Source organism: Alligator mississippiensis, chromosome 1 (genome assembly GCF_030867095.1).
Source record: "Alligator mississippiensis isolate rAllMis1 chromosome 1, rAllMis1, whole genome shotgun sequence".
In the NCBI taxonomy this organism is placed as follows: Eukaryota; Metazoa; Chordata; order Crocodylia; family Alligatoridae; genus Alligator; species Alligator mississippiensis.
This window is the reverse complement of record NC_081824.1, coordinates 370,896,894-370,918,312: the sequence shown is the minus strand read 5'-3', so window position 1 is coordinate 370,918,312 and position 21,419 is coordinate 370,896,894. Positions and strand designations below refer to the sequence as shown.

Below are 21,419 nucleotides of genomic sequence, written 5' to 3'. Positions count from 1 at the left end.
GAGGGCCTGTCTGCATGGAGTCCAGAACCATGGGTTCCATTTGGGTGGAGACCTCAAAAGTGTGTGTTCACTTCCTGCTGTCCCTGAGGTCTCCAGGATTTGCAGTCCAAAGTTACAGCAGTAGAACTCTGCAGGTTTGCTCATCACTTCCTCTTCCTCTTCCTGCTTCCTGGTGCCTCTAGGATTTGTAGTACATAATTGCAGCCAGCAGTAAGTTTGAGCAGGGAATGGGGTATTTTACCGCCGCCCCCCCCCCCCCACCATGGCCCCAGACCTCATCTAAGGTTTGTCTGAGGGAGCAGTCCCCCCTGTAGACTGGGCTGCATCCCCAGCCAGACTTGTGCCCCCCACTTCCTTGTCATCCACCCCTCACTGCTCCAGCTAGTGAGCAGAGGGGTAGGGCCAACTCTGCTCTCTGGAGCAGACAGCACAACCCAGTCCAGGACTGGAAAGAATGCTGGGATGCTGGGAGACTGTGATTTAATTTGAACCAGGAAAGGGTCTGGGACAGAAGTTTCATAAGCTGCTTTGATCCAAATCAGTTAAGTCTGATACTACACTCAAGCAGGTTTATCTTAAACCAGTTTTAGCCATTTTGAAACTGGTTTATGTGCACTGAGCTTTTATTCTTTTACAGGTTTTAACCAGCTTCTGATCACTTAAAACGGTTTATGTGTAACTTCTGTCCCTAGCTCCTGTGGCTGAGGGCAGTCTAGAAACTGGGTCTCCTGCTCCCCAGGTAAATGTCCCAAGCATTCTAGTCAGCTAAAAGGTAGAAGCCCATCTCATCGTTCAATGTCAAACACACAACTTCTTTTTTTTTTTCTCTGATTGCACATCATACGCTCCCACAATGGATCCCTTATGCTGACTAGGGCTAGTGCAGCTATGTAGATGGAAGAAAGTTCTAAAATCTGTCAGTGGTAAAAATGCTTCTTTACATAGCTACATTTGGATGTGTAATTAGGCTTTACAAACTTTTAGCCAAAACACTATTTGAGCTATGCTATCTCATCTAAACTATTTGCCTCATTCAAGGAAAAAACCCTTACAAAGGCTTTATAACCATCCAGGGCTATTGTGTACTTCTCTATAGGCCTCCTATCCCTCCTTACCAATATTTTAAATGTTTTCAAACTCTTAGAAATCCCCTGAAAACCCATGTGGTTTGTGGTTCAAGCTGATATTTCCATTCCTCTTTATACCAGTTGACCTAGCCGGATACAAATACCACATGAGTGGATTTAAAGCTCAAATGAATTATCATCCCCATCAGTTCTCGTGCCTGCTACTAGGACTAACTTACCCTTAACTTTTCATTCATGCAGATCCAACTTAATTAAGGAAGATTTAATACTTAACCTTTAGCCAGTAACAAAAACTGTCAAACACATAAGTAAAGGTAAGATTTATTAATTTAGATAATTAATATGTTTTTCATGGGGTTTTTGTTTTATTTTTTATTTTTGTTTTGCTTTGGGGATCTTTTCTTTATTTTGGTAGGTCTAGTAAAATATACACTCCAATATGAAGTAACAAATTCTGGAAGACTGCATCCCTACCACTAGTTCTTTATCTATCTCTCCTAATGTGTGCAGCTTATTCCTCCCAAACAACTTGTAATACAAGCCAAGAAAAAGGGAAGCATATAATCAGTTGTCCCCTTCATGTCCACTGGGGATTTTTTCATGCTATGAAAGTCACCTGGTATAATTACCCTCAAGTCACACAAGAGTGTGGAAAATTAAAGAATTTTTCTCTAAACTATGTAGCTGTATTGTTTTTCCCCCTCCTCAAAATAGAAGGCATCCAAGCATAAGCAACATGTAGGGGGAAAGAGGGGCACATGCCTCCCCACCCCCATTGGCCTTCGCTGGCCAGGGAGTGTGGGTGCCAAGAGAAGCACCGGCAGCATTTCTGGTTTTGCTGCCAACGCTTCTGCTTCTGGGGTCAGCAGTTGGCTGCTGGAGGACCCCCACCCCTGGTCTGTCCATTTACCCAAATGCTAAAGAAAAGTAGTCAAAAGGTCATATGCAGCAAGCACTACCTTGTGTTTCTTGCCATAACAGTATAATCTACACTGGGCTTGTTACTTGCAAAAATGCTCATCACGAATACTAAGTCATGTTCTTTTAAAATTTCTAATGATTCAGTCTTGAAAATTGATTTTTTAATTTATGATGTTTCTTTGCTGAGCTATAGCCACTGGAATAGAAAAGTGGCCATTTTCTGATTCTCTTACACAGGCAGCCAGAAAAAGCCTTTGTTAGGCTAAATTTGATTGCTGAGTTTAATTTGAGGAAGACCTTAATTCTTGTAACTCTTGTCCTTGCTTTTCAACCACTCTCAGTTGAAGTTATTTAAACATTCACCTCTGTGCAAAGAGTCCATCAGGTCCTTAACAACAGAACAATGACACAAAAAAATGGAAATCCATATGATGAAACAGGTCTTAAATCAACCCTTACTGATTAATTTCCCTTTTATTCACAAAGCCTAACTCATCCTGACTGAATCAATCAAAAAGCTATTACCTTCATACTTGCAAGTGTTGCTTTCAAAATCAATAAAAACTGAGTTCATTTTTAAGATGCAATATATTAGCAAAATAAAAATTCCCATTTACTTGGGCTAGAAATTTATCAAAAAGCATTGTAGTTAGCAAAATCATGTTTGTTGACCTTTAGTGCTTTTACTGTTTTGTAATTTTCAACTCTTTGTCCATTTTTGTGTGTGTTTCATTTATTTCCATATCTAGATCATTATTAGTTCTGTGATTTTTTTCTTTTTTCTGCACAAGAAGCAACTTACTGTCTGATCAATGATTTCTCACGAGTCCTTTCTGCCTGTATGCCATCTTCTTTTTCCACTCCGTTTTTCTTAAAAAGCTCAGGGGAAATGGACAACTTCTGTGTATTGTAACATGTAAATAAACATTGATTACATTTTTAAAGTTTTTTATCTAAAAATTATAGGGAAGCAAAACAACTTACGTAGCTTAAATCTCAGCACAATGAAACATTTATAAGGTCCAGATAATTTAGGATAATAACCTCCCTTTAATAATGTTTGTAGCCACTGGGGTTTTTTGCTTCCTCGAATTTCAGGTGCTTCTTTTAAGACCAGTTACAGGGTCCTGGCTTTCAGAGGGTGGGTGCTCAGCTTTTTCTATCTTTTCGAAGGAAAATGCACTTTCCATAAAATCAGATATCTTTGAAGAACAAAAGGTTTATTTCAAAGGTTTTTTTCTTCTTTGCTTTCTCCTTTCCAATTCCTTTTTTGGGGTATTTGAAGTAATGGTTAATTTTGGGCCTGTTTGATATTAAACTGCTGCTGTCTGAACTGCTATAGTGCCTCATGCTCCCATTCTCCTCTGTGAACTACATCCCACGTCTGGATTACTCCTCCCATGATAGACTGTGATTTTGCCTCTAGTTATACTCTTCCAGTTAATAAGGAGAGTCACATGACCCCGAACTTCACCATAAGGAGAGATTCTGGTTTTCTCTGATAAAAAAAATCCTCAATTTTTTAATTAAAAAAGTAACCCAAAATCCACATTTTCCCATGATTAAAATGAAACACCAGTAAAACACACACACACACATACACACACACAGAGTGGTGTTTCATTTTAATCATGGAAAAATGTGGATTTTGGGTTACTTTATTTAATCTGAAAATTGGGGATTTTTTTATCAGAGAAAATCAGGATCTGTGGAGATCACATATGAGACTATCATGCCTACATGCTGGGAGCAGAATTAAGATTCTGATGGCTCAGTGGCTACTCACTGTTGTCCATGCAAGACACATTTTCTTTTTTAATTACTAGGTTCCATTAATTAAAAGGGCAAAGCCAAAAACTAAAACTGAAAAGAAGATGTTCTGCCTCCAGAACTTCTCCCCACTACCCCTCCTGGACTTGCCTTCAGAGTGTAAAGATACCCCCAAATCCCATGGACTATCTGTCTTCAAAAAAGGTTCTCTCTCATGTGTACCGATTGAAGTAATGAGAGCAGAAAACTTTACTTCCATAGTACCTGAACTAACTGGGGGTGAGGGCAAGAAGGCTGCTATTCTCATGAAGATTCTTAGTTGAGGATTTAGTTGTGAGTTATATCTTTTTCCTGAGTACACAGGTATGATAATGACACTCCACATGCCAAATCCAAAATACCTTACAAAGGAAAAGAAAGTAGAACATTCCACCATCCTATCAAACTGTCATTAATTTTGGTCTCTCAACAATCACGAGACAATATGAGCATGATCAAATTCAAAGTGGCTACGCCTGGATCTCATCTGTGCCTCTTACATGACTCCTTTCATGCTGTGCCACAGATGAGGTATTTCTTGTCCACTCCATCCACATTTATAGGGGTAGCTAGAGCCTTAGTCATTCAATAGGCGCATCTGTATTGTACTTAATCATGGGAATATTGCTGGGCACATAGCCATGAGAGTGTGTAAACATATTAAGCTAATTATTGCCTAAATCCTACCGAGACAAAAGTTTATTTTCTAAATGGTCATGATCTCCATGCCCTTCAGAACAATGTATAATTTTTTCAGTACTCTCTACTGTGAGCACTTTAAAGCCCCAGTCATCTTGCTTGTGGCCAGCAAAATGTCACGTCCAAATAAAATGGAATTCCTCTTCTCAGGATGTTAATATCTAATTTTGGCACTATTTCTAGACACCACCAGCCTTAGGAAAGAGAAATATAGCTTATAGTCCAACACAAATTCTCTTACTATGGAACTGAAACCACAATTATTGTTTCCTATAGTTAATATTAAAAAAAAAGGGAGGGGAAAGATTTTTCCCTGGGGAAATAGGCTGGGAATTTAATTCTGTATCTGTACCAAAAAAACAAAAGGAAAACAAAATAAACAACAACAAGACCCCCACAAAAATAAAACCTACTACTGAAATGATACCATCTAAGGGTTCTTTGTTTGTAGGTTAGATTAAGGGCTGCAATTTCCAAGTACAAAATTGCATTTGTGAGTATGTGAACAGTGAACAAAAACCCTCATCTGTATTGCTAACCATCATTATAAAATACCATTAAAAAACATAGTAGAAATGCTTAAAAATTAGAAGCTACTGGGATGGCTATACAAGATGTTTACTGTACACTAGACTAATGAACTGCACAGTAAATGTTGCACTTCTACACATGCACCCCTATTAGGCTGGAGTAAATTAATTTATGCTGCAGCAGGATAGTACTTGTAAATACAAGTACTTGTAAATACAAGTACTATCCTTCTACGAAGTAAACAACTATGCAGCAGGCTGTGTAGACGCTGCCCCAGCTGGCTGGGGCACAAGGGTGCTTCCCTGTGGAGGCTGGCTGCTGGCTAGCCCCACACTAAAGCACCCCTATGGCCCAGCCAGCCCCTCCATAGTATGTTAAACCAGGCATTGCCAGCCAGGTGATGCTCTGACCTGGCTCAACATGCTGTGATCCCGGGCACACATGTAAACGCATACCTGGGAGCAATAAAATCCAGTTTGATAAGCGCCAGAGTTTATTGCATTACATTAATATGCATGTGTCCACTGTAATCCAGCATTGTAGCCACAAGCACAGACAGCGCAAAACCCAGTTAAGTAGAAGCTGTACAAAAGTGCAAAAGTTTACAGCTAACCAAATTTGTAGAAAACATGTCAGGAAACCTGAAAAGCTGGAGGCAATATCTCTTCAAACAGTTCTAACCACAAAGCTCAGGGGCAGCTTCATTTACTTCCATTACTCATACTTTCATAGCAGAAGACAGTTGCTTGTTCTTACTTTTAACTGGTGTTTTGCAATACATATCAGCAATCCATGAGCCCAGAAGCTTGTAATTATATGGACCTTTCCCTTTCTTCAGATAAATGAACAAAGACCATAAAATCAAAGAGTAATTCTTGATCTTGTTCCCTTTACCAAAATAGATTGGGTTTCAATTAATGTATTTGATTTATATTCTACTACCTTCTCCAAAAAAGGCTCAGGGTGGCTCACAACCGATTATAAAAATGATAAAATATGATAACAAAATAGTAACTAATAAAAAAAGCTTCCCAAACAGTGCCCCAAATCTTTGATTTCTAAGTTTTTTAAGAAAATGAAGACAGATGCACTGTACTATTCGAAGTCTATTTTTGAACCCTCTTATGAGTTCTTATGTAGAGTGAATGAACAAAGAGTGAAAAAGAGCTCCTAACACGTTAGGTTTAAAGCTTTTCACTCAGTGAATATTGTGTTGTTGGAAAAATAAATAAAATAAATAAATGAAAAGATCAGAGTATAGTTCAACTCCTTGAAGGCTGCAGATATTCCTACAGCACAGTCATCCCGAAAGATCTAACAAACATAAGCTATGATTGCCTTTGAGACTCAGAAGTAGTACTGCAGTCTCAAATACATGCTCATAAAATATTTTCAACCACAACATTGTGTAGTTTACACATAAATAGATATGTATACATGTGCATATACCAGAACAGTAGAAACAAGCACAAGGATGCTTGGAATAGATGATGTTACCCTTATTTTAAGCAGCAATGCAATTTATGTCTCAATCAGGATGAAAGTTAAAAAAAAAAGTAGCAGATACTTTTATCAACAGCACCATTATTACAGGGAAATGGCCTGTCTCTGCATGCTACCTTTCTTCACAAGAAAAATCCTGTCCAACTAAAATCTGAGATCTTTTCTCAGCATGTAGTCAATATAAATGTCATTAATATAAGTGGGTGTTTGCTACAGTAAAATTGTATAACAACCTCACAATTTGGCTTTTTGACTTTGATCAGAGTATTTCCATAAATAAAGCTTTGAAGGAGCAAAAATATTTCCATGTTTATTGGCTAGCAAATATAAGACTTGTGAGAACTGCTTGATCCATTAAAATTATAAACAATTTCCTGTACATTAGCTGTTGTACCTATGATTCCAAAAATAATTCATTTATAACTTTTCAGAGCAGATATGTTCAAATATAGATGTTTCTAAAGAGGACTATAAGCAATATGCCTGAATTGCCTAGATTCAGATGGATTACAAGATTTGTTCCTTCCTTCTACAATGTATGGGAAAAGCAAAGCTGTAACCTAGGCACAAACATATGTGAGGCTGATGACACAGCTCATCAAGGTGTTAAAGGAGGAAGTGACAGGAATGCACACCAGATGTTCCTTAGCTCTCTAAGGGCACAGATGAATCCCACGTTGCAGCAATTAGTCTGTCACATAGCTACATTTTTTAATACAATTGATAATGTAAGAGCGTACTTTTTAGGACTTTGCAATACTTTAGGAAGTGCTATGCAAATAAGCAAAACTAGTCATTCTTTGTATTCAATAAAAAAGCATATCCAGCTTCTATGCCGCAGGCAACTCAAAAGGCTGATTTTTTTCCTCACCCTTGCTTTTTTTTTGTATCGCATATTTCCCTTTATCCATTTGATTTTGGGTGACATGTAAAGTTATCAACAGTTTTTGATTTTGTTATTCTTCATACACATCTTTCAGAGAAAAATCATTTCAGTGGAATTTCCCTGGTGCCTGGTGAGTGAAGGAAACATTTCCCTTTACATTCAGGGTCAAACAAGCATGTCCTAAAGTGGCATTATAATCTCTCTTGTTTGGTGCCCTGTTCTCTTGCCAATATATCAAATAGCCTATTTGTGCGTTTGTGTGTGTGTGTGTGTGTGTGTGTGCACTGTACAATAAAAATTAAATTGCTGTTATCCTTATGATCATTAGGCTCTTTCCTTAAATAAGCTGGAGGTCTCAAAAGTGTGTTATTTTCTTTTATTTGACAATGACAATATATGAATGATAATTTTTATCTATTACAGCAATAATAACAGAAGATTTGTTTAGCATTGTGACGTCTTCTGTATCACGCTCTGTGTTATCTATCCTTAACTAATGGTCCTCCAGCAGTCCCTTTTAGTTGGTATATTGTGACAGCTTCCTTTTATGCCAGCATTTAAACATTTCAATAACTAATAGGTAGTATTCTCTTGTGGCTGGTGTTCTCCCAGGTTTGTGAGATGACATGGCATTGGTTTATCAACCTCAGTTTTTCCAGATATTTATAAGTTTCTTTCCAAAGAATTTGAGTGCAAAAGCTACATTATATAATTGTAAATACTTGTCTCAGAAGCCTTAATTTTTTTTCTGTAATAGCTCTTAAAAATCAAATCAAATGATATATTTCTCAGAAGAAGACATATTATTATACAAGTGCTAATCCTTCTAGAGATCACTTCCAAGTGATCTTTTTGCCTGGGTTGAGCAAAAAATGTGAACGAACCTAATTGTTATTGATGCTTATCCAAAAACTGCACAATACCAATGAAGGGGAAACCTTCAAATCAGTTTGCTATGGAATCAAACCAAGATGATTTTTTTAATGGCTCTTCCCCAATTTTCGTGAACCTATTAGATTAAACTTTTACAAATACTGAAGTGTTTCCAGCCACTCAAAGATTTGGCTAGAATTTTGGAGGTGCAAGGCTAATGTAGCATATATGATGCACACATCATTTTCCTGTGAAAGAAAGAAAGGAATTAAACCATTTTTAGGTAACCATTCTTTACGTGGTATGATTTACCATCTCTTTGTAATGGCTGGACTACCAATGGGTTATGAATCTGTCAGTTAGCCCAGAGCTAAGGCACTGTTGAGGACTTCCTCTATTGCTAGCCCTTCTCTTGAAGCTGGGCCACTGCACCTTGAAATCAGTAATCATTGGATACAATGAATAGAGAGCTGTGGGGCAGTTGCTGCCCCATTGAGAGTAAGGAACCAAGCTAGACCCCAGGGCTCCCTCCCTTTGGCTGTAGCAACCATTGTACAGAGCCACACACCCTTCTCATTAAGGTAGGGTATTAGAAAGAAGAAAAACTATAAATTCAAACCATCTCTTGGGGAAGAAGTATTAGAACCTTGGTGCTCTAAACTGTGTTTAAGTGACCAAATGGCAGGTAAGTGCCATTTAGGCATCTGCAATGATAGTATTCTGCCAACATAAGAGATGGACCCCTGGCCAAATGAAGAAACTTTTCAAGTCCTAAATCAGAATAAGTTCAAACACAATCTTGAGTTCAAACTCAAAATGCTTCAGTTTGCAAAAACCATGCAAATCCTATGTTCTAGAGGGTAAGGAAATCTCTTTTTCCATCTGTTAGAGAACGGGAAGGAATGACCAGCAAACCGCTTTATTTGCATGATCTATTTACTGAACATTTCAGATGGCCAGAAGCTGTAGAGGGAAAAGAACTCTGAGTCCCCTACTGATGATCAGAAGGAAGTAAATCTACAGGGAGAACGGCATTAGTATAAACTTTCTACCCAGAACTTTTCCAGTAACACTCTGGAGGTTATCATGACTGTATACAAACTCAGAATTGGTGTGGTAGGAGAACTGAATTGAAAGAAATGTGAAAAGAGCATCTACTTTGTGGTGAGGATCTGTAGCTGTTACTGGTATTTGTCTAACCCTAAGGATCCTGTGCTACTAGGAGCTTCTTTGTTACATGCAGGGCACATCTAGAAAACATGCTATGTCACCATAGTGACAAGTTATGACAAAGTAGTTCATTGCTATGGTGACATAGCATTGGCGGGCATGAACCATGATGCTGATGCTACTGCACAGCAGCAACGATATATATATAATCATGAAAAAATGTGGATTTTGGGTTACTATTTTAATTTAAAAAAATGGGAATTTTTTTTTTTTTTTTTTTTTATCAGGGAAAACTAGGACCCCTGCTTATCACTTTATTGTCTTATACAAAAACATGTTAAGATGTTGCCACAGCAGCTGCCTGGGTTCTCTGCACTGAGACCCTGGTGTGCGTCTTGGCAAGATGATCGTGAACTCCTGATAAGGAGACTTGGTGAACATAGTCTCCTTTCAGAGGTCAAGGGTTAGATAACTGTAAATCTTAGAGATTGCATCAAACGTGGCCTGAGCAAAGTTGCCTAATGTGGCAGTACAGCCTCTGGCTGATGTGTAGCAATCATCAATACTAGACATAATCAACAGTTTCTTAGGAACTGGGGCAGATACGATCCCTGTACCATGAGGCACTGGGATCAGACGCATCAAAACAGACCCGCAATAGCCTGTAACCTTGCAAGGTACAGTATGGGGCTTACTGATCTTGTTACCCCAATAGTCTTGTTGCATTGGTACGATGGATAGGTTAGCCAGAAGATTGTCCCACAGAAAGCAGTAACAACTTCCTTGAAGCACTTGAGACCAAGATTGACATGCCCATTGTAGTCACCGTAGCAACAAAAGCCTCGAACCTGGTACACTGATTAGCCTGGGTGTGTTTCTGGACAGGCATGATCTTCAGAACCTCATCCTTTAGGGAGTATCCCAGGAAAAAGTTGATGATTTCTGACTCCTTGATTGTAAGGGAGAAGGGATAAATCTCTTCAAGAGATTTGATTTTCATATACTTGACCAAGCAGCCAAGCTTTTTCTTCAGCTTTGCCTCTATGGGACCTGTGGTGTTGGGCCATTCGCTGCCCTGGCCCTGCCCATGATCCTGGAGGCCGTTGCCAAAGCCCTCCCTGGAAGCCACCCCATGCCACTCCCATGCCTCCTACTGTACTGGTGTTGTCTGCCATTTGCTGATCTCTTAAGAGTAGAAGTTGTTTATGAGCAGAGCTCCTGGTTTTCTTTGATTAAAAAGAAATCCCAATTTTAAGATTTAAAAAAGTAACCAAAAAAGCCACATTTTTTCTGTGATTAAAATGAAATACCACTCCTTATATAGAGAGTTTTTAAGACCTGGCTAGACAAAGATTTGGCTGGGATGATCTAGAATCATAGAATCAGAAAAATAGGAGTGAAGGGATCTCAGGAGGTCATTTAGTCCAACCCCCTGCTCAAAGCAGGACCAGCCCCAACTAGATCACCCCAGCCAAACTTTATCTAGCCGGGTCTTAAAAACCTCCAGGGATAGAGATTCCACCTGTTCCAGTGCTTCTCCACCCTCCTAGTGAGAAAATTCTTCCTAATATCTAACCTAAACTTCCCCTGCATCAACTTGAGACTGTTGCTCCTTGTTCTGTTATCTGTCAGCACCGTGAACAGTCTAACTCGATCCTCCTTCGAACCCCCTTCAGGTAGTTGAAGGCTGCAATTAAATTCCCTCTCAGTCTCCTCTTCTCTAGGCTAAATAAGCCCAATTCCCTCAGTCTTTCCTCATAAGTCATGTGCCCCAGCCCCCTCACCATTTGTGTTGTCCTCTGCTGGACTCTCACCAATTTGTCCACATCCTTTCTGTAGTGGGGGCCCAAACTGAACACAGTACTCCAGATGTGGCCTCACTAGTGCTGAATAGAGGGGAACAATCACTTCCCTTGACCTACTGGAAACACATCTACCAGTGCAGCCCAGTATGCCATTAGCCTTCTTGGCAACAAGAAGGCTAATGGTTGAGGATGGTCCTGCTTTGAGCAGGGGGTTGGACTAGATGACCTCCTGAGGTCCCTTCCAACCTTAATTTTCTATGATTCTATGATTCTAACTCCTGGAAGCTTCAGGAGCTGATGTTAGTTAAATAAAACCAAAGTTATTTTTCCATTTCTTCCAAGGCTTAATTAAGAATAAGTGGAGCAGTCCCTCCAGGCACTGTAACAGCAGCAGCTGTTTTCACAACTCCTGCCAACAGCAGCATAGATTATGCTAAGTTTTTATTTGGAAAAAGAACTTCTTTTAGTTTTGAATAAAGCTTAAATGCTTAGATGCTGCTAAAGTTGACAATATTAGTCATACTCATGTGGGAAAGATGTCTGCTCAGCTCAAAAGAGTAGGATTCTTCCATGATGAAAGGCTGTGTTCATCAGATGTACCATTTCACTGCAACTCAATCATGTTAAAGTTCACATGGGCTGTTTGGTGACTACTAAGTAAGGGAAATCAACAGAATTGGAAACATGGTTATTAATAATCTTACTTTTGCTTATCTCCAGCACTGCTTAGTCTTATTCTGAACAAAAAACAAACTAACTACTTTTACATAGAAAAAAATGTGTTTTTTCAAGTGTTTTGACACTAAATTGATGACAGTGATGAATAGTCTTCTTCCAGTGTTAAGAAAAACTCATGAAGAAGGAATGGCTGATTGTCAGTACTCACTTATCTACTCAGAATGTCCATCTCCTTATTTCTTGATCCGGCTTGAGTCTCTTTACTTTCAGGATCCATTATAAAATGTATTTATTTACTCAAGCTTTTTCTAAAGGAGGGGCTTTGAGGGAAAGCTAGGTTGTATGGAGGTGGGAGTTTTGTTGTTAGTCACTTGTCTTTCTCTCTGTGTATTTTTAGAAGACCATGAGTTGCAAACAGCTGCTGTAAAACTCAGAATACAGTGTGTGAAGCATGAAGTCATTGATGCAATGGAAACAACGTCCAGCTACTTTGAAAAAGAATCAACAAAAAAAATAATATCTGGCTGTTGAAAGGGCCAGGAAAATCTATATGCAGATTATATGCAGAAAATCTATATGCAGATTTCTGCCTGTGGCAGGGGGTCAGGCTAGATGATCTGTTCAGGTCCCTTCTGACCCTAGCTACTACGATTAGACCATGGTGTCCTGGTCATTTTTCATGGATGGACTGAGCCTTAACTGGTGTATGGAGTGTAGATTTTCATGATTTATACCTCCCTACTGTTTGATCAATGTCAATATCTCTCTTTGGTCACCAGACTTAACTTCTGGCAAACACTTTACTGCACCCATGGAATCCCTTAAGCTCAGCAATTACTGCAGGATCTTCTCTAGCAATTTGGGCATAATTCCTCTTAGTCTTATTCATAGTTTGTGAATAGCAGGCAATGGAAGCTTTGTATACATCATTCTGCGGGTGGATGAGGACAGCCCTCACTCCATATGGTGAAGCATCACAAGTAAGCAGAAGTGACTTCTCTACTAGCACATTTTTGGACAACAACAGTCGCTTCACATATTGAAAGGTGTGTCATGGAGTTTAGTCCATTTCCACATAGCATCCTTATCCAATAGGCAAAGCAAAGGCTCAACAACTGCAGTCTTGTGTTTTAGGGAAGAATTATAGAAACTAAGCAACCCAGGAATGCCTGCAGTTCCTGCTCATTCTTATATGTTGGTGCCTTCTGAGTAGCTTTTACCTTTCCATTCACTAGATGAATTCCAGTGGCATCAAACCTGGAACCCTAGCAACTCCATGCTGGTTACTCCAAAATCACATTTATTTTTCTTGAGTTTCAAGCCATCATTAGAAATGTGGCATAATACTTCTTGTAGTCAGACAATTAATTCTGATGATGAAGACATCAGCAAAATATGGCACAACTCCCTTAAAACATGTCAGTTATCCATGAACTTTTGGAAAACTCCTAGTGCAATGCTTACTCCAAATTGTAAGCACTTGGGCTCTGAAGGGTCCCTTATGGGTGATAATTTTTTGTACATCAGCAGTTTGATTACCTACAAAGAGGTCTTAGTACACTTGGAGCAAGTCTAATTTAGCAAAAACCATCTCCCCAGTAAGAGTGGCAAGAAGCTGGTTTACTCCTGGAATCTGGTATGGGTGTTTCAGTAGTGCCTTATTCTTTAATACACTTGTAGTCAGCATATAACTGAATATCACCATTTGGCTTCATGATACAATGGGTACATTGGAAGTGGGTCATGTTGATTTAAATTTTCTTCATGTTCACCTTTTCCTCCTTGTTCTCGAAGTCAATCAATCTCTGCATAAATTTTTGGACAAGGGGTGATGCCAACATGACTGTAAGGCCTCTGCTCTGTAGCTGGGCAACTAGGCTAGCAACCCACAACCTATTATGCCGGGCCAGCTGAGACTGCTAATTGGTTCTAGGACTGTTTTTAAAGAACTCTTGGCTCCTGCTGTACAAGAAACTGGCTTTAGTCTGTGAGAAGCTCTCATCCTTGTGATTTTTTTTGACGCCTGCTTCTACTTTCCTGCCTGTGTGCCCAGTCCCTGAACTTTGAAACCCCTGTTTGACCTCAGCTCACTTTCTGACATCTGCTTCTGGTAACCCATCTGGCATGACTCATGAACCCTGGTTTGACTTCAGCTTGCCCCCCAACTATGAATGCTAGTGACATACCTCAGCTCTAACCACTAGGCATAACACATCTGTGGATCCCGACTATGAGGGAGGTTCGTTCAAATCACAGTACAGTTGGATCCAATGTAAATGACGAAGGCTGTCCCTTATAGGCACCAAACTGTTCATCAAAACCTTGCTAAAATCCCTTGGGACATCTTGTAAGGTATCCATCATGCAATTGTGCACTCCTGCTAATTTGATACCTAATAGCGCAAACCATTCTCCTCCATTGTCTCTGACCCTTGGCAGTTATTAGGTGGAGGACCCTTGTTCCTGCCCATAGTGAATGTTGACATAACATGCACCCTTTTAACCTATTGTTTCTTTGCTATAATCTATAACTTGGCTTTCCACAACACAGTAGGTGGATGATTTTTAAGCCATTGTGAATTGTACATCTCTTCTGAAGTTAAGGTAAACTGGAATCCTGAGTCAACCTCTATAGCTCAGAGGGCACCTTGGAGAATCTCTGTTGCATAGGCCTTCTTTGATGCTCATGTTTCTACATGAGTACCAAATGTGGTAGTGTAAGTATCAGGGTTCAACTCATGGGCTGGAATTTCATTTGAATCAGCAACAGTATTTATGGTAACTGGAGGTGCACTCCCCTTAGTTGCCTTTTTTGTGCATGTCTTGGAGTTCCCATGACACACATATTTGGCGTGACCCTTTTGATGGCAATGGTGGCATTTGGCATTATGGAAGTGGCATGTATCCCATCTGGAATTTCCCACACAGCTATAGCAGTTTACTTGAACAGGAGGAATTATATGGGTGCTGACTTCCTTGGAGAGTTCTCCTTTGAATGAACTTGGCATGTCTTGGCTGACATCCGTTATGCCGACAACATTCAGATTTCCCATAAGTGGAGTGAGACAGTTTCATATTCAAGAACGTCTTCTTGAGCCATGGAAAATATTAAGTTATGCTTTGCAAGAAGTCAGAATTGTATGGGTTCATGTCAAAAACCACACACAAGACGATCCCTAAGAAGGGACTGAAGACTAGTACCAAAAATACAGTTCTCAGACAGTCAACCCATGTGTACTATGTATGCAGCAATTCCTTCCTCTGGAAACTGATTATGTTGGTTGAAATGGAACTAGTGAATGGTTTTGGATGAGGCTAGTGCAAAATGATTATCTTAGCAATTTGAAGATCTCATGGTATGGCTTTTTATGGGATTTGGTTAGAGGAATACAAGCAAACAACAAATATCAAAATTATTTGAGCCAATGATGCTCAGTAGCACTGCACTCTTCTGGTTATCAAGTAATCGTCAGTAATCTTATGAGCTTGTAAACAAAAGTCTAGCCAGTCAGCGTAAGAATCCCAGGTAGACAAACTGGCCACATCAAGTTCTTTGATGTGGTCCAAAGTAGCCATAAGAGAAAGCAACTGCACAGTCCAATTTGTGGGAGGAAAAGAGCCCTAATCCCTCTTCATTTGCAGCATGGATCACTAAAAGGTTTTTCTTTAGTTTTTTTGACTGAAGTATTAGAAATATTTCTACTCACTGGTATCGTATACTTGTGGCTGATTTTGTGCATCTGTGAGGTTCTTGTCCTAGAGTGAGCATGCAGGGAAGAACAGGGGAACCATTTTTATTGACAACAACTAACTGCTCTCTAACACTATATAATACAAACAGAACAGCAAACACCAACATAAGATAATGCAGTTCAGGCAGTGCCCTCTTTTGAGAGAGTGAAGAGCATACAGATGCTCAATACACAACAAGTATATTGAATTTTTCAGACCTAAAATAGACTTGATTTTAAATCAAAATTTGTTAAAATTTAGTCTGTTTGAGTGTAGATACCTGTACCGTACAGTCACCTGTCTCTTCCAGTCAACACAGGGGAATTAGGAGATGCAAAACATTAACTGGATATATTTAATTTAATATATAATCATATATTTCTTTTGATGAATTAGCAAGATAAAAAACATACATTTAGTTTGTGCTAAAGGGATTTTGGCTAAAGTAAATGAATCACGGAGTTTTAATTCATTTGGGCTGAAATTCATTTAGGCCTGTCATAGCCAAGAAAAAAAAAAATACCCATCCACCCTAAAGGAGCAGTCAGGCATGATATTAAACAGCTGAACTTGTCAAAATAATCATCATTTCATTATGGAGTCACATTCAATACATTGCTGCATGCTGCTTTGTAGTTATTGTCATTGTGTTTGATGTTAACCTGTTTTATACAAGTTAATTTGCTTTTTCTCAGTCATTATGAATTTCAACTTTTACTTAAAAGCTCTTGCTCATTATGTTATGATGCCAGAACAACCAGAAATCTCAAGTATTAGATTTTTTTCTCCCTCAAAAGCTTTCTGGTAGAAGGATACCCTTTTGTTATTTATAGATAGCTATTGCAACTATATACACTATCACAGCCACTTGTCCAGAGCTTTCTAGTGTTCTGCTATAAAGCTATATTTCTTTGTAGAACAAGCCTACAAAATACGAGCTATGTCCATATGAAACCCAGAGTTGGCATTGCATTTTATGAAACTGTCCGTACCAGAATGGTTTGTTTTCATGCCATTCATTCGTTAAATTTAGGCTTTAAATTAAGTTGTTAAATTTTTCTTTTGAAGTACAGGGAAAAGAATGATATAAACAGACACACTTAAGTAACAAATTGCTTCATGAATGGTAAAAGGCTTCATTTCAAATCCAGCATGTGTATTTTCCTGTCAATATTGTTGACGGCATGTCGTGCTCTGTCTAAGCAGAAGAAAGGAGGACAGCTTATGTAATATTAATAAACAACTCATTTATACATGGGGCCCTGGTAACCTTTGAATATTAATTGCCTCATACTAAAGGAACAGTTATAAAACAGACATTTAGAAAGGACCCCTTCCAGGGAATGTTGAGTATCACATTATTTTTGGACTTTAAATTATTTACATGGAATTGGTGCTTTGAGCCAGAAATCTTTTATCTTTCATGCCTTGTTTTAAACTTGATCAACAATATGACATCTAACTTCACATTTTCCCTAGAGCTTGACAGTCATGAAAGCACAGCCATTTTTAGGCAGATGTTTGCAGTTGATAAGATGTATTAATGCATGGACCATTAGCTGAACTGTTGTGTAAGTCATCAAAGATTCAGGTTGTTTAACAAATTGATATATATGCAGAAAACAAAAGACAGAAAGGGCCTATGCAACGATGAAGTAGTTCTTATTGACAGTCTTCGAGATCAAGAAGACATGCTACATCTGGCAGTGTTTGAACAGAATGACAATGGGGCTTACTCCAGAAAAAAGCCTGAAACTGACTGAATGAAGTGGAACATAATTTAAGCAACACACCTTTCTTACCCCAACTCCCAAATGTGCTGAAGTCACAGTCACAGTCCCAAGTCAGTCCACACACACAGTGTTACTGCACAGTAAGGCACAGTAAGGCATCTACATGTGCATTACTGCACAGTGATTAATTGGGTGTAAATTTGATACCTGCACAATGCAGGTATCAAATTTATGCTCAAGTCAGTGTAAGTCACCATATTTACTGCACAGCATGGGTATGCATGTGTAGACACATGCCTATACTGTGCAGTAATGTTGGTTACTGCTCAGTAAATGCACATGTATAGATGTGCCCAGTAAGTAGCAATTACCAGATATTTTAGGGGAACAGTATGGGAAGCAGGACATTTGCAGAGTTCATCCTGTCATATTCTCCAGTCCCTAACTTTAGTCCCAAGTCAGGCCACACATAGTGTTAATGTGCTTTAGCATCTGCATGTGTAGATGCTGGACAATTCCCTCTTACCGTGCAGTAATTTACTGCACAGTAAATTTAAGCTGATGTAAATGCACATGTAGACATGCCCCCTGGGCTAGATGAACCTTTGGTCTGCCCCCATATGACAGTTCATATGAATATCTACATCTATATAAGTGTATCAAGAGGTTGGGATTTGGTAAGGGAGTGACTGGGAAAGGAGGTTTTCTAACGTACTTTAAAGGTTTCTTAATATAAAGTTTCCTTATGAGAACAAAAATGCTTTCTTTATTTGCTTTCTTATGCAGCACTATTATAGGGATGTTATGCAGCTATTTTTCTATAATATCTTAAATGCATGCATGGACTTTATCAATAATATTTAACTTCTGTGGAAATATTCTGTAGAGGAAAATGAAATGACAGAAGTGTCATGAATGCATGAGTAATTTTAAAAAGCTGCCCTGCATTGTTAAGCCTTGTATCTACATAAATTTCAAATAAAAAAAAAACAAAAAACAGTTTCAGTAGACTCTTACATTGGATATAAGTTAACTGGCTGAACATTTTACTAAGTAGCTGACAGGGGGCTGTGCATTAGGGACTATATATCAGGAGTTAATTGTCAGTTTGGAAGCAAATGAGATAACAGTCAGGCTTACACAAAAATTACATTGACTTAAAAAATAAATGCTTCCTTGGAAAGCATAAATGAATTGACAATCAGGCAGTAAGACATTAGCGTGAAGAAATGAGCAGCCTAAACCAATGTTTTATACCTGACTGAATTTTAATGAAGTATTACTACTGACAATAAAAATCTACCACCAAAATAATGAAATCTGCAATGGGGATTTGCTTAATTTTGGCCATGGCTAGAGAAAACCCATGGAAATTCTACACAGCTGGTTCTTTTCTTCCTGTTACATACACATTTGGAAGGGGATTATGTCCTTAGCTTGTACTGGAACAGATGTATTCAAAAGTCTTGCAGGATAACATGAAGACACTCATTACTCCAGCAGGTTAGGTATACCAGAAAAAAACCTGAGGCAGGAAAGTAAGAATTAAGAAAAGCAGATAAGTTAAATATTGATACTGTGAGGATAGTTTCAGCCTTGCTCAGCTTATACCTGAAAGGTTAAGGCCATCTGGGAAGTAGTAGATGTGTTTTTAAATCTCTCTATGGAATTATGTGGGCAACTGTCCTAACCACAAAGCTATTGGGAAAAAAAGCGGGTGATATGCCATCACCATCCCCCTCCTCTTCACAATTAAATTTAGGTCTAGGCTTTAGATCTTGATTCCCAGATCAGTAGAAATGCCTAAGTCAAAGATGCAAGGAATAGTATAAAAGCTACCTAACCGTGGGAGAAGGGCATGATTCACCCCCCTTCAGATCTGTGGATCCTTGGCCAAAAGGTGCTTAAGTGTCTCCATTAAGAGACACAGGCCACAGACTCATTTTTTCAATTCTAGTTTTGGGTGTGTGTCAAAATTTAGGTGACATGTTGTGTCAGTGTAAACCCTGGCCATTTTTAATCTTGTGCTATATCCTTGACATTAACTTGTTGGCAGCTCAATCCTTTTTTTGCATCCGGCCCTTACACACTCTGCAACTGCACCTGGTGATGAACCACCCCAGAGTAGTTTGGAGATGGATCAACTTCACTAATGAATGACTTTAATAATGCATCTACTCCAAGGCACTAAGATACTCTGTAATTAAATTTCATGTTAATGGCACAAGATTACATCATTCTTTCCACTAATTTGGCAGTGGAAGGATTTACCAAAAGCATTTTAGGTTTAAAAGTAACACAGTGCATATTATGCCATTTCTTCTTCCACTCCTTCCCAAGATTTTTCAGTTCACTTTCCAGATTAACAACTGAAGAGGGATACTGATGAAATAAAGTTTCAGACAGAAATGTGTATCTTAATTCTAGGGTTCTTCTTGCCTAATTTAAAAGGCACAGTATCATTTACAATTTCTATCAGACCCCTTTATCATTTGTATAACCCTTTAAGGAAAGATTTCCATAGGACTTGTATCACAAAGTCCCACCTTGAAGGGGTACTCTTGCTTGGAACCACCGCAGCCTTGCCTGGTCACTAGGGCCTTGTTACATCTTACACTGTAAGCCATACAACTGTTGATTGGTGTTAGTGATAGCTTGAGTTTGGAACAGTCACACTATAGGCCAGCACGGGTCTGGAGGACTGAATGGTAAGAATCCCTCTCCCTCCCATTTTGGGCTTTGCCCCTGTCGCCTACCCCCTGGGGCTCCCCCAGGTCCCCCTCCCCACTGGACTGCCCACACAGTTTGTCCCAGGGGAGCAGGAAGGGAAGGGTTAACTTGCCTGCCCAATCCCTGCTACAGCTACTGCCAGGAGGCTGTTTTTCTCCAGGTTGAGCCCAGAGAGCAACAGTGGCAAGGGTTGGGCAGGCAGGTTAACCCTTCCCTGTCTGCCCCGCTAGGATAGACAGCATGGGCAGCCACAAGTAAGCAGGGAGGTTGGGCAGGGGACAGTGATTGGGGATCTAGGTGCTGGGGAGGGCAGGTGGAGCATGGGGTCAGCCAGGGAATGTGTGCAGGAGGGGTGTTTAGACTAAAGTGTAACCTAGAGTGGCTGTGTTTAGTGTAACATGAGTTTGGTGACACAGATCAGAGATAATCCTGCCTTGGAGTGGTGTAATTTTAAGCCACATAATGAGTGCTTAAAACTAGCTTCAGGTGTTAATTTATGAAGAAGCCAGGTGTTAAGAGCTCCAGAATCCACTCAAAATTACAGTGTAATAATGCCCTAAGAGTGCCTCCTGAAGCCAGCCCAGGTCTGGCTTCTAATTCTAGGGAGTTGGTGGGAGGTGGGAGCCCTCTGGGGTAGCTTCTTACTCTGAGACCCTAGTCTTTCAGTCCTTGACCCTCCCATAGATGTTTCTTGGTCCTGCCTCAAGGAGTTAGCTCCAGTTCAGCTTGAGAAAAGAACTGTATCTCTTGCTGGAGAGAAAAAGTGCAATCTGAAATTTTAAAAAGTAAAACAGACAGTTCTGCTTCAATAAAGACATTATTGGAGCAAAGAACACTTAGCCATGCCTTTTCCAAATGGTTAAGGAGTTCTGCTTTCCTCATTCTAGCCTACACACCACTGAGAACCCACAGGTTACTGAATCATCCCCTCTCCAGTCTGCCTGTTCTCAAGTCCCAAAGCAGAAGTCCTACTCTGTCTTTCAAGTCTCCTTTTCTCTCAGGTCCCCATCTTCTTTCCTTGGCTCCCCTGTCCATTCTCATGGTTATCTCAATCTTCTCCCTTTCACACTCTTGGAGAAACCCTTGAAAAGGCCAATGACCAAGCTTATCTGAAGTGTTGACATGGTTATTCAAGGCCTATTGATGCTGAAGATATCTCTAGTCTTGTTCTGTACTAGGCAGCTCTTGGACTTAATCCTCTGTTCTGTGGGAACGGCATAATGAGGTAAACTGAGACACAGAACACTTATAACAACACAAAC

At 39.5% G+C, this 21,419-nt stretch overlaps 1 protein-coding gene and 1 pseudogene across 1 annotated transcript in view; one reads left to right on the top strand and one right to left on the bottom strand.

Annotated features, from left to right (window-relative positions):
- GPC5 (glypican 5) overlaps positions 1 to 21,419 on the top strand; it is a 1,236,000-nt gene that overhangs the window by 509,083 nt on the left and 705,498 nt on the right. The window lies entirely within an intron of this gene.
- On the bottom strand, positions 9,792 to 10,655 carry LOC102565048 (small ribosomal subunit protein uS5-like; annotated as a pseudogene).